The sequence below is a fragment of the Mauremys reevesii genome, linkage group 2 (assembly GCF_016161935.1).
Source record: "Mauremys reevesii isolate NIE-2019 linkage group 2, ASM1616193v1, whole genome shotgun sequence".
NCBI lineage: Eukaryota > Metazoa > Chordata > Testudines > Geoemydidae > Mauremys > Mauremys reevesii.
In genome coordinates this window covers 141,348,062-141,361,817 of record NC_052624.1, presented here as the reverse complement: position 1 = coordinate 141,361,817, position 13,756 = coordinate 141,348,062, and the positions used below count along the sequence as shown (strand labels likewise).

General features: G+C 42.2%; 1 long non-coding RNA gene across 2 annotated transcripts; it reads right to left on the bottom strand.

Annotated features, from left to right (window-relative positions):
* Nucleotides 1–855: 855 nt before the first annotated feature.
* On the bottom strand, nt 856–2,571 carry LOC120399065. Of its 2 annotated transcripts, none has more exons than XR_005594940.1 (2): nt 1,851–2,571; nt 856–1,162 (listed from the first exon to the last, which is right to left on the bottom strand). It is a non-coding gene; the product is annotated as an uncharacterized LOC120399065 (long non-coding RNA). The 2 variants fall into 2 exon arrangements; XR_005594939.1 differs by having other exon boundaries at nt 1,954–2,571.
* Nucleotides 2,572–13,756: the final 11,185 nt, after the last annotated feature.

The window sequence follows — 13,756 nt, the reverse complement described above, 5'->3', positions numbered from 1 at the left end:
CTCAGCAAAATCGCTACTGAGATCTCTACTGACATCACATAATTTAACACAATTCATCTCTAAATGGAAAATCAAATACCTGTTATCCTAAGAATAGTATCCCTGTTTGGGATCAGGGTTGATAATATAGAAATATGAGAAAAAAAGTGAAGTTAGGTTTTTTTTGCTCCCATATCTGGGTTGTTAACTGAAGTGTTTAAAAATACCTCTAATAAAAATCAAAGCATCAATTCTCAGGGACCTTTTCTGCCAACAGTTATACAATGTATAGCCTTGATTTAAAATTGTGTGTGTGTATATGTGTATTTTTTCTTTTAAATAGAAATCTTATTAATAGGATTCTTTTCTATCCAGGTTCCTCTATTGCACCTATTACTGCGGTGTCAGAGGATTAATCATGCTCAGTATGGGTTAAATTGACTAAGATTTTCAGAAATTGGTGCCTAAAATAAGATGTCGATATCCTTATTTAAGCACCTAACTAAATGGCCTATTTGGGGCATTCTGCTGCGTACACAGCATTTTTTAAAGTCAGGTTACTTAATTAGATATGTAAATAAGGATACAGCAATCTGTTTTTTAAAATATCTTGGTTATTATCTTTCAGTAAGGACAGGGGAGATGCAATTCAGACTATAGGCACTAAGGTCAGATTTTACATCTTGTTTTCACTGAAATCCTGTAACTTTTTTTAACCCAAAGTTCTGCCTGTGTTGACTGAAGAACCAAGGATGTTAAATGCCCATTTTTTGGAAAGGAGAAAGATCAGGGCCTTCAAGTGTTTGGTCTGTCCTCCATTTCCTTTCCCTGTTTTTTTTTCTTTTCATATTCTTTGTCTTCTCCATTATAGCATAGTAATAATAAGTTTGTTTATATCACACTTCCTTGGCAAAATGCTTATCTTGCTCTTCAGTAGCAATGTTAAAGATATAATAACCACACTGTAAAATTCAAATACATTGAAAACAAAAAAAATAAGTTGAAGAAACATTGGGGCACAGGTAAATGCAGGGGAACACAGCTTCCTCTCTGCTCCACTAAAAACAGAGAGTTCCACTTCCTTTTCTTCTCTAAGTCTTCAAGGAGCTCAGCTCTCTCTCTCTCTCTCTCAACTCCTGCTTCCTCATGACTGTTAAGGTGAGAAGGTATCAGGCTGCAGAATCTGGAATGGAAATAACAGAGGAGCTGGTTCCTGGTTAGGGAGCTAATAGGCTCCAAGCCTTCCCACTAATAAGTACAGCATCCCTGGCACCTGGTGGACAGGAAGCAGAGAGTCCCCATCTGCAGCTGTCTTCCTCTTAGCTAGCTAAAATCCAAAGGAAATGGTCCAGTAATTTTCATCTGACCGCCTAACTCTCAATAATTGGGGGTGAGTTGTACAGGATGAAGCAGTGCTAGAGGGTGCTTTGGAGAACAAGGTTTGTTTCCTTACACAGTACACACATGCATTCACACTCCCTGTGCCCATTGTTTGGCTGGCTATGGGCCTGCTTTGGGACTCATATTTCTTTCAGATACTTTTATTCCTTAGGCCTGATTCTCTTCCCCATGCCATGTCTCATCAAACAAGTTGCTATGTCACTTTACCATATGATATCAATAGCCACAATGGCATAAAACAATCTGAGTTGTTGGGCTTCCTTTTCTATTTTTAATATAGATCAAATTACTAACCACTGGGGCTGAGCCAATAACCTCACAGAAGGCTATGCTTTCCAATCAGCCCAGCAAGCTATAGGACCTGAGCCAGTGATATCATAGACTCCTGTGCCTTGACAACAGCCAAACAAGCTAGAGGTTTTGAGTTTGTGAGCTCATAGAAGCATTTGACTTGATATCAGCCTAGTCACCTAGTAATGCTGAACAGGAGTTAAAATAAGGGGAGCATATGGGAATGCAGCTCTCCCTCCTCAGTTGAAAGTAGAGGAAGAGTGTGACGGGGTTGGGACTCACCACCATGGCGCCTCCCAGTGGTCGCTCCGGGAATTAGCTCAGTCCTTGGCAGAGCACCTTCTGCTGGTGGTGTCCCATCCATCATCTGTTCCTTGCTGGTGTCTGGACTTGCGTTGCTCCCTGCTTGGCAGCATCCTCTTCAGGCCACTGCCCTCCAGCAGTGCCCCCTAGTCCATCCTCACCCCCTTTGGGGGCGGGATTAGCAAAAGTCCATGCACTGGCCTCAGTGGCCAACCACAACCTCCAAAGTCTAGCCCCTTGTCTCAAGGGCTGGTTGCAGTTTGTTTCAGCCACCCTACTGCACGGCCACGTGCAGTACAAGGGGGAAGGGGGTGGACCCCGGCCCACCCACCACTCTAAGTCCCAACCCAGGGACCCTTTAGTGGCAGCCTCCATGCCCTCCTTCTCTCCCCTTGTCCATCTGTCCCTGGGCCACTTCCCCTTTGGCCCCTTTGCACCAGCTAGGCCCTTCCCTCAGGACCTGCAGCCTGGCAGGTAGCAGCTGGAGTTCCCTTCTACTCCCCCGAGCCTGCCCAGCATTACACTGTCCCAGGTGCTGGTCTCCTGCTCTGGAGACAGACTTTCTCCCATGAAGGTCTGGGACAGACTGCCTGCTGCTCCTCTGGGCAGCCTTTATATATGGCCAAGCTGAGCCCTGATTGGCTGTCTCCAATCTCGGCCCTGATTGGCTCTCAATAGGCCCTTCTCTGATTGGCTGCCGACCTGTGCAGTTGCTCTGGCCTACTCTAGCCCCCTCTCACATGGGGGTGGGGCAGCCACCTCACCACAATGCTTAGTACATTGACTTTATTACATCACATTTACACTCTAGTCTCTAAGGTCCTCTCTGTGCCATGTTCCATCATACATGATAATGGAACGTCACTTGGCTACATGATGTCATTACTCGGGATGACATACAACCACCAGAACTGGTACTTTCACATCTTATGGAGAAAAAACACAATTGATGTGATTTGTACAACTGTCCACAGGAAAATAAACCACCTGTTCGTTTCACTTAGGCTAGGAAATAACCTTGGGTGGTATTTAACTTGCAATCACTACTGAGGTTGTCCAGTAACTGAAAGGTAGAAATGTATCCTCCTCTACCTCTCCCACGCCCTGATTACAAAAGCTAACCTTTTCTTGAGAACTCTTATCCCCAGACTAATTCCTAATACTTTATAAAATAAAATTCAATACATTTAATAAAACAAAAGTTTTTGTCTTCTGATGGGTAGAACATTGCCATGTTACAAAGGTGTTTCCTAATGCATCAATGAGAAAAGGGATTCTTCTAAAGAAATGCCATTGTGTAAAGAAATAAATTTGCCTTGTGGAAAACAAGTTTTGTTTTTAGTATACTCTGGTTTTACTGCCTGAGTCTACAGCATTATCTTTTCAACCTGCCCTCTAAGTATATAAAAAAATGAGACACGTCCTTCAGAGATAAAGATCTGTAAATTAACTGCTTTGTATTTTACAAGGGAAGTAGCCCTGCTACAACATGACAAAGATGGCACAGGGCAATAATGCCAGCCAATACTTTTTTACACGCTCTTGTCTATATCCAGTGATAGATATACTGATATAAAATGTCACATATTTGATTAAGTAAACAGCGGGCATAATTTGTACAATTAATTTCTTTTTATTAAAAGAAAATAGATAATTTCACCAATAGCCATAGGTCACATGGGATTGCAGCCCCTAGTATTGCTTGGGAATAATAATATATGGCTTCACTTGCAGTTCTAGGAAACCACTATAACTGTTGTACTATATAGTCTGCACCCCACTATTGAGTAAAACCTGTAGCTTTTTTTTCTGAGGGTGTTTGATGATGTGCAGAAGCACATTATTGCCTGAAGGTTGAATGAAAAATACTCAACTTTAAATAATTGATTGGAAGGAAAGACCAACACACTTCAAATGGGAATTAAAAATTAAGGGTCAGATTCATTTCCTGGGTCTTGCTAACGGAACTGAAGCTGCAGGCCTTTGGCAGCAGAAAGTCCACATTGAGCAGCATATATGTTACTTTGGCCAAATCTTGTCCTCACACCCTCTTCAATGGAGTTGAGTTTTCAATTCTTGCATTTCCTGATTATTTATTTATTTGCTACTTTAAGGGTCTGATTCTCCCCTGCCTTGCATCTTCGACAGCCATTTACACCATAGCAAAATGGTTGCAAAATGCCACCAGTCTGATTTGGTAACATTTTAAACCCATTTTGAACAGATGTACATGACTATACAAAGTGAAGTGGAAAGTCAGGCCCGAACTCTGTAAGCTTAACATTGCTTCAGGAAATGTTTTGCAGTTTCTTTCTTTCTAGGACAAAACATTCCTCAAAATGAAATAGAGGGAAAATGTATTGTTCTTCTGCTTCTGGAGCTAAAACGTTCTTCTAGTTCCACCAGATGATTTTGTCAGCTGCTTGCTCCAGAGCTACTTGGTTTCTGCGCTTTACAACTATTCATAATTTGATTTGATAAATTCTTCGCTGGCACACACTTCCCAATGAGAGCTACTGATATTCAAAATTTGAAATTTTAAACTTCAATTTGTAGACACTCCTGCAGTTGTGGGGGTGGGTTGGGGGGCGGAATTGGATGTTTCCACAATTATTCTTGAAATGAGAAAAACGTTTGGCCTTTTTACCTTCTAAAACAGGCAAAATAATCTGATTTACATATTTTCTTAAAAGTTTGGTCCAGAACTGAAATATGTTACATTTCACTCAAAATACAGATGCCTCAGAAAATTATGAGCAGATGAAAAAAAGGGGGTTTTGTGGTTTTTGTAGCTTGACCTGTGCTGGTTGTTGGTGGCATAAACACGGCCATTTAGTCACATATATTTATTAGTTTATTTCTCTGATGCCTCCAGTGCAAGACTATATTATTTTTATCGGATATCAGTGAAAGTGATGATGTTCACTGGTTTCATTGCTTCTACCAAATGTAATAACTCCTCACTCTCATCATGATATGAGAAAGATGTACACCAAACAGGATGGACATTGAAATAAATCTGCAAAAAAAATTATATTGACTCCTTTCACTAATGGAATATATGTAGGCTGCACAAACATGTCGGATGCAGAGCTAAGTTCACTTTCAACTCTCTTTTGACATTTGTAAACTTCATAAGTTGTGCGTGACACACTATACCTCAAAATAGCACCTTGTTCATCATTCATATATGGTTGTAATATTTCATACAAAGCATGCCATGTAAGATATCAGATGAAAGGTCATGATCTGCTGAATGTTGTTGGTCTGTCCAAATACGTATATCATTAGTATGTTTGAAATTATGAGATTTTGCTGTATGGTTGATCCTGAAATATGTTGTGAGTTTGCTAGGGCCATATAAAGGACCCCACCCCTGAGGGTTTTCAATGATCATTAATCAGCAGGGGAGTTGTAATCAAGGAATTTACAATTTAATGACAGCTGTCCAAGAACCATACAATGGGGATTGCTCAAACCGGTGACTTAGCAAAGCCCACCAAGACATGTCTGGGCAAGTGTCTTCTAGCCACATAGGCTGAGGGTATCAAAATAAGAGATAGTGACATCTTGCCTTTGTCTTTCTCCTCCTCCACCAACACTGGAAGCAACAAGAATGCTGAGAAGACGAAGGCTTCATCCGCGGAGACTGGTCCAGGCTTAAGAGGGAAAGTTGTGTATTATAAACTGTGACATCCTGTGGAGGGCAAAAATTACTTGATCTAAATACTGCCTAGTTTAATAAGGTTTAAGATTTAGATTGTTCACTTATATTTTATTTTCTTTGGTAACTATCTCTGACCTTTTATGCTTACCACTTATAGTCACTTAAAATGTATCTTTCTGTAGTTAATAAATCTGTGGTGTACTTTGCCTAAAACAGTGTATTTTACAAAGTCTGGTGCATGACCTTTCCAGATTGAAGGAGGAGTGGACCGGATAATAAACTTACACTGGTCAGGCTTCTGACCAGGGCAGGACAGTACTGTTCTGGGTTGTAAGGCTGGTGAGCTGAGGGGAATTGGCTGGTGCCTTTCTCTGTTTGATTTGTGAGAGTCTCTGGGAGCATTCATGCAATCTAGCTGAATGTTTGGCTTCACATGCGGTTGTGCTGAGTTATAACAGCACCTGGAGGGGTTTGCTGCTTGTCACTAGCAAACCATTGTGAGAGACAGCCCAGGCTGGAGAGTTAAGGGGCCACATTGGTACCCCAGTTCCAGGTTGTACCCCAGGAATCCTGTCACACTGTGTTCTCATGGTTTCTGATGTTGCCAGAGCCCCAAAAGTGAATAGCAGTATTTGCTTTGATTGCAGGGCAGGTATTCTGTATAATTATATAAGACCTAGATCATGCAGACACTTGTGTTCATGATTAACTTCAAATATGTGAGTACTCCCATTAACTTCAGTAAAAGTACTCACATGATTAATGTTAAGCATGTAGTCAGCGTTTGCAAGATGTGGGTCCAAGATTGCATTTTTCCTAAAAAAATTCATATATATACATGAAGAAAAAGAATGTTTAATTACTGCACAAAATTCTGTGATGGGCTTCTTATAATAAGCTAAACTGGTTCTTTTGTGTGCTATGCTGCTAAATAAAGGGCAACTGACTTTTCCTTCTTATTCTGAGTGAAAGAAAAACATATATAGGCATATTTCAGGACTATAATACCTGCCACCCCTGCAATCAGCAAGTAGCTGTGTATTTTCCTGCAAAGATTGAGAACTCAGCAGATCTGCTGAAATCATTACTATTTTTTCTTAAGCAAGAGAGAACCTGAAACTGTGTTTTGTGTTCATTTCACTCAGCAGGATTTTGTTTGGGCTGAAATGAGACAGACATCCTACGCCTACTGTGCATGTTTCATGGCTTTTGCTAATGAGCCAATCAGAATGAAGTCATTACTTTACTAATGTAGTTTGTTGCAGAATTTTAAGATGCTGTAGCTGATAACATATTTATTACATTGTAAAACTACATCTGTAGGAAAAGTTCACATGCTGACTCTATTTCAGGGGTTAGAAACATGGGCAGAAAATAACAAATGTGATAATACTGCTGGGGAAAAACTGTCCAAAAAGTAGGCAGAAATCCAGTTGAAAGTGTGATAATAAATTAGACAACAGGTTGTAATGTGATGTTTTGCAGTGCTTGTACAAAAGCATCTTCCCATGGATCAGGGAGAAAATAGAACTTTTTTTCATAAAAGTACTGCACTTGGACTGTTTTTTATTAATTTCTGAGCAGCATCCTACCAGAAAGATATTGACAAATTTAGAGACAGTTCACAGGAGAGCAACACAAATTATCAGAGAGTGGAGAGATTGATTTATGAGAAAAAGATTAGAAGGGCTATTTGTATAATAATTAAACACACACAAATGGCATTAAAAGAATGTAAAGGTTGCAAAGTAAAATATTGAAAAGTTATGAAAAATCAAAACATTAAGGCTGTACTTGGAAATTTAATTCCCCCTCTCTTGTGTGTATACATTATTGTACAGTCTTTAGTTACATGATCATGTACTGTTTTTCCACAAATATCCTGCCTCAGTCAGTGCAAAGGATAGACAATACACACTGAATTGGTAGCTATTCAGAATTTCATTTTATCTTCATAATTCAATGTACGGCCCTCTGACTTACTTTGTGCACACTATTAAACGGTGCACTGAATACAGAATAGCTAATTTCTTCCTGGGCTTTTCTGTGGTGCTCATCATCATTATGTGAGTACTTATAAACATTGATGAACTTATCTTCATAACACCCCTGTCAGGTAGGGCGACATTGTCCTTCCCATCTTACAAATGTGGAACTGAAACACAGTGATTAATGTGAACATTGTTAAAAGAGCCCACTAATTTTGGGTGCCTAACTTGAAATGCCTAGGGTATGATTTTTCAGAGCCCTTAGCATTTTTATAGCACTTAATATGTTCAACACACAACTCAACTTCACTTGCAGATGTCAGTGCTCAGCACTTATGCAAATCTGGCCCCAGGTGTGCACAGTGACCTGTGAAAAGTTTGGTTTAAGTTACTTAGCATCAAATGGGAACTCTGGGCCAAAGGCAGGGATACAATCCATTTATCCAGGCCAGTAATCAGCTATTTTTTCTTTTCCTGCTCTCCTCTACCTCATTCACTACACACCTTCCAACTCTGACAACAGCCTCATTCTCTACACAACCCTGATTTATCCACAGAACTGGCCCCTTCTGTGCACTGAATGAAACAGAGTTAGGAAAAATGGTATGTGATCATGTAAATAAAAATTGTGTCATAATGCATGTGAACAAAGGTGGCAAATTAAAGATGCACAGGAAAAATTAGTTCTGGTATTTCCTTACTTTTTTGTGCTTGATTTTGCAACCTTGACTGTCTTAACATAACTTTTAATGTATATTTTGCATTAAAAAAAAGCCTTGAAAACCAGAAGTTCCATCATGTGGAAGCATATTTCCTCCCCACATGGTTTATCTGCAGGGTTGGTATGTTTGGTGCACAGAACATACCTCTACCACTTGAGCTAACAGAATAACTGATTATTTTTTAAATCATGATTTATTTTTGTAATCACTTGCCAGCCCTAAAAAGTAGACTGGATGAAGCATTAGAATTTGTATATTACTGTAGAGGGTAACCCTGCATTGTTTAGGGAGTGATCCATCTATCTATCCTACATTTCTAATGCTACCATATATATGATGATCTAATAGTCATTTTCTATCTCTTTTCTGTTGTTTATTCACATTTCTGAGGCATAGTTTAGCCCAGGGGTCTCAAACACGCAGCCTGAGGAGTTATTTCCTGCCACCTGCCATAGCTCCCCTCACTCCCGCCCCCTGAGTGTGCCATGTCCCTGCTCCTCCGCCTACCTCCCAGCACTTCCCACCACCAAACAGCTGTTTAGTGGTGCTTAGGACTTTCCAGGAGTGAGGGGGAAGGAGTAGGTACATGGCGCGCTCAGGGGAGGAGGCAAAGAAGAGACGGAGCCAGGGTGGGGATTTGGGGAAGGGGTTGGAATAGGGATAGGGAGAGGACAGAGTTGGGGTGGGGATAGCTCAGTGGTTTGATCATTGGCCTGCTAAAGCCAGGGTTGTGAGTTCAATCCTGAGGGGGCCATTTAGGGATCTGGGGCAAAATCAGTACTTGGTCCTGCTAGTGAAGGCAGGGGACTGGACTCAATGACCTTCAAGGTCCCTTCCAGCTCTATGAGATAGGTATATCTCTATATATTGACTTTGGGGAAGGGGTTGGGAAGATGCAGGGCCTTGTGGAAGGGGTGGAGTGGGGGTGAGGCTGAGAACAGAGTGGGGGCTTTTGTATCTTTGTATGAAAAGGTGTCAATGATGCAGCCCTCAGGCCAATATACTAGTCCTCATGTGGCCCTTGTGGTGATTTGAGATCCCTGGTATAGCATATGCATTGGGATGCATAGAGCCCTATTTCTTTATAAAACTTTTGAGTTACCTTGAGAATGAGTGGTTATAGGTTTGTTCACAGTAAACCAACTGGAGCATTTTCTTTTACAAAGTTGACTTTTGATCTTGGTCAGAAGTACTCTCCTAGGTAACCTGGGATGAACAAAATGTTTGTCCTGTAAAACCTGGCTTCTGATTTCTTCTAGGAAAACCTGTATATATTCCGCTACTAGTAAATATTTTGGATATTTTTAGTAGCTGGTTCTAAAAAGACCATAGACCTAATTCTGTTCTTAGTTGTAGCCATGTAAATTGTTGATTTCCATGATATTGTGCAGGTTTAAATGAGAGCAGAACCAGCTCCTTGATTGTTTATATTAATCAGTGGTACAGCATGCTTCAGGAAATCCGTTTATTGGATATGCCTCATGTAGAATATGCCTCATTGAATATGCCTCTACAGCCATGCCAACCCAATAGAATTTACTTAATACTAATATAAGATGTTCCATATTGTCATGGAATGATCTTAGCACAAATGTAGTCAACTCCTTGGCTTGCATCAGCTGAGTTCTTAAGTTAATTCAGAGATATGTTCCATTCTCTTAGCAATATGGGGATCTGACTGTGATGGCTGACAACATAAGAAGGAACTTTATCCTTTTAAAGCATATCCTGTATCAACTGAAATTTCAGTTAGACCTCTGAGATTTTCATAGATATATCTAGGTATTTATATAGTCCTCTTCACCATAGTATCTGAAAGCCAATTTCAGTAAGATGTGGCAACATGAAAAGGCTGGTTAAAGCTGGAATAGATCATATCGGAAGATATGATTTCAGCTGCTCTACCAGGCATTATAGAGACTGATTTATCTTTATCATATAGGGCTCACAGGTGGCCTTTTCTTACACATCAAACATTGAAAGAATTATCCATTTCTGAAGACTGTATACGAAACTGGGATGATATTTTGTTTAGATTTTGACAGTCAGTGCATGTTCAAATCAGTTTGGTTTTCCTTCTGAAAACCAAGAGAGGAAAAGCATGGGGATTCCAGATTTTTTTTTTCATCAGCCCTTTCAGATTACTATTTCATAGAGCCCACTTTCTGAAATCCTAGGCCTCTCACAGTACAGATGAAGATGTGATCTCTGCCCTAAAAAGCTTAATGTTTTCAAACATTTGCCTGAGATAATCTCATGCATTTACATCTTTCATGAAATAGGTTAGGAATGGCCAAACTTACTGGCCCTCTGAGCCTTATTCAACCCTCTGAGCCTCATCTTCAGAAGTTCGAGAGCCGGGCACACCTGCCAGGGCTCAGGGCTTCTGCCCTGCATCAGGGTAGTGGGGCTCAGGGCTTCAGCCCCATGGGAGGCACCTGCCAGTGCTGGGGCTTCAGCGAGAGTGGGGCTGAAGCTCCGAGCCCCGGCAGGTGCCTCCCATGGGGCTGAAGCCCCTAGACCCCCTCCCCAGTGGGCAGATTCTCTGAGCCCCATCGCCCCCCACAGGGCAGAAACCCCGAGCTTCCCCCATCAGTTAGGTGGAGAATGGGGAGGGACATGGGGGACTCCGCAAGCTGCACTTTAACTGTAAAAGAGTCACATATGGTTCACAAGCCACAGTTGGGCCACCCCGAAATAGTCAGTAATCACAAATTTTAATACAATGATCCATTTTCATGGCACACGCTACCATTCATGCAATGAAAGGACACTTGTTTCCTTCGCCATGCTCTCTCATTAGAGGGACCCTCACCACTTATATATGTAAGGTAGTCTTCAGATTTGATCTGCTAATCATCCAATTTATATCCTCTGAAATATTTGACAACAACAGTTTAGTCAGAAGCCAACCATTTTCTTGTCCAAAGTCAAACCAAAATATCATGTAGCTCATTATGTATTGTGATGGACTTCCTTTCAAAAGTATTGTCAGGGGATTATGGCCACAATCACTGAAAATGAAGCTAGCAATCATCTTGTAGATTCTCAGTTGTGGGTTTGTAGTGTAATTATATTGAGACACTTCCTACAAATTGGGGAAATTGCACATACTGTGTGGTGGCCTCCATCCAGAAACAATATAATAGATCTTTATCTGATTCCACAAGAAAGAACTCTGATGTCAATGAGACAAATTTCCTCCTGAAAAAGTGAGATATAAATTGTCATCCCAAGTAAGACAATTCTCAATTTTACAACCAAATGCTGGGAAAATTTTCTTTGCCTCAAATATTTTTTCCTGCTGTATCAGAGTTCTCAAACCAAATGCAGCCTTTTTTTCTGAGGAACCTGATAAAAATGACTTCTGTAGATTTTGACCGCCTCTTCTGATCACATTGTGTTTCAGACACTCAGACATGAGACAGATGCAACGTTCATCATGTCATTTGTGACTTCTTCCAGCAAACCTAGCTTCAACTTTAAATACATTGTGAGCAGAAACCTAAAAACTTTGTGGATTACCATTTAGAGCAATAACATTAATAAATTTTATGAACAGTTAATAGGTATTTAGGTGAATCGAGGAGCCCACAAACACATACTGAACTCATATATTTCTGTCTGACATAGCCCTCACTACAGAGAAAATATGGTACATGTGGACAGTGCATCAAACAACATCTTGCATGCATGTAAGCTTTTTTCCCCCTTCCTAGCATATACCAAGAAAACAGAAATTAAGAAAATATGTAATGAAAGACAATTTTCTTTTTCAACTTGCATTTATTCTGGCAAGATTTACCTATTTACTAGGGGTACGTCTACACTACAAGACTATTTCGAATCTACTTAACTCGAATTTGTGGAATCGACCTTATGAAGTCGAATTTGTGTATCCACACTAAGGACACTAATTCGACTTTGTGAGTCCACACTAATGGGGCCAGCGTCGACTTTGGAAGCGTTGCACTGTGGGAAGCTATCCCACAGTTCCCGCAGTCCCCGCTGCCCATTGGAATGCTGGGTAGAGCCCCCCAATGCCTGCTGGGGGAAAAAATGTGTCGAGGGTGGTTTTGGGTAACTGTCGTCATTGAACCGTCAATCACGCCCTCCCTCCCTGAAAGCGCCGGCGGGAAATCTGTTTGCGCCCTTCTCTGGTCGGTTACAGCGCGGACGCCACAGCACTGCGAGCATGGAGCCCGCTGCGATCATCGCTGCACTTATGGCCATTGTCAACTCCTCACACCTTATCGTCCACCTCTTCCACAGTCAGCTGCTGAGAAATCGGGCGAGGAGGCTCCGTCAGCGCGGTGAGGAGAGTGGCGCAGACCTCTCACAAAGCAGGGTACGCTGTGCAGTGGAGATAATGGTGGCAATGGGTCAAGTTCATGGTGTGGAACGGTGATTCTGGGCCCGGGAAACAAGCACGGACTGGTGGGACCGCATAGTGCTCCAGGTCTGGGATGAATCACAGTGGCTGCGAAACTTCAGGATGCGTAAGGGCACTTTCCTTGAACTCTGTGACTTGCTGTCCCCTGCCCTGAAGCGCCAGGACACCCGGATGCGAGCAGCCCTGACTGTGCAGAAGCGAGTGGCCATAGCCCTCTGGAAACTTGCAACGCCAGACAGCTACTGGTCAGTAGCGAACCACTTTGGCGTGGACAAATCTACCGTAGGGCTTGCTGTGATTCAAGTAGCCCACGCAATCGTTGAGCAACTGCTCTCAAAGGTAGTGACTCTAGGAAACGTCCAGGTCATCAGAGATGGCTTCGCCGCGATGGGATTCCCAAACTGCGGTGCGGCTATATATGGGACTCACATCCCTATCCTGGGACCAGCCCACCAGGCCAGCCAGTATATTAACCGAAAGGGCTACTTTTCTATGGTGCTGCAAGCACTGGTGGACCATAGGGGACGTTTTACCAACATCAACGTCGGGTGGCCGGGCAAGGTTCATGACGCGCGTGTGTTCAGGAACTCTGTTCTGTTTAGACGCCTCCAGGCAGGTAGTTTCTTCCCGGACCACAAAATAACGGTTGGGGATGTGCAGATGCCTACAGTGATCCTCGGGGACCCAGCCTACCCGCTAATGCCCTGGCTCATGAAGCCCTATACAGGCGCCTTGGACAGTGAGAAGGAACTCTTCAACTACTGGCTGAGCAAGTGCAGAATGGTGGTGGAGTGTGCTTTCGGACGTCTCAAGGGGAGATGGCAGAGCTTACTCACTTGCTCGGACCTCAGCGAAAAAAATATCCCCGTTGTTATTGCAGCTTGCTGTGTGCTCCACAATCTCTGTGAGAGCAAGGGGGAGACCTTTATGGCGGGATGGGAGGTTGAGGCAAATCGCCTGGCTGCTGATTACGCTCAGCCAGACAGCCGTGCCAATAGAAGATCCCAGCGGG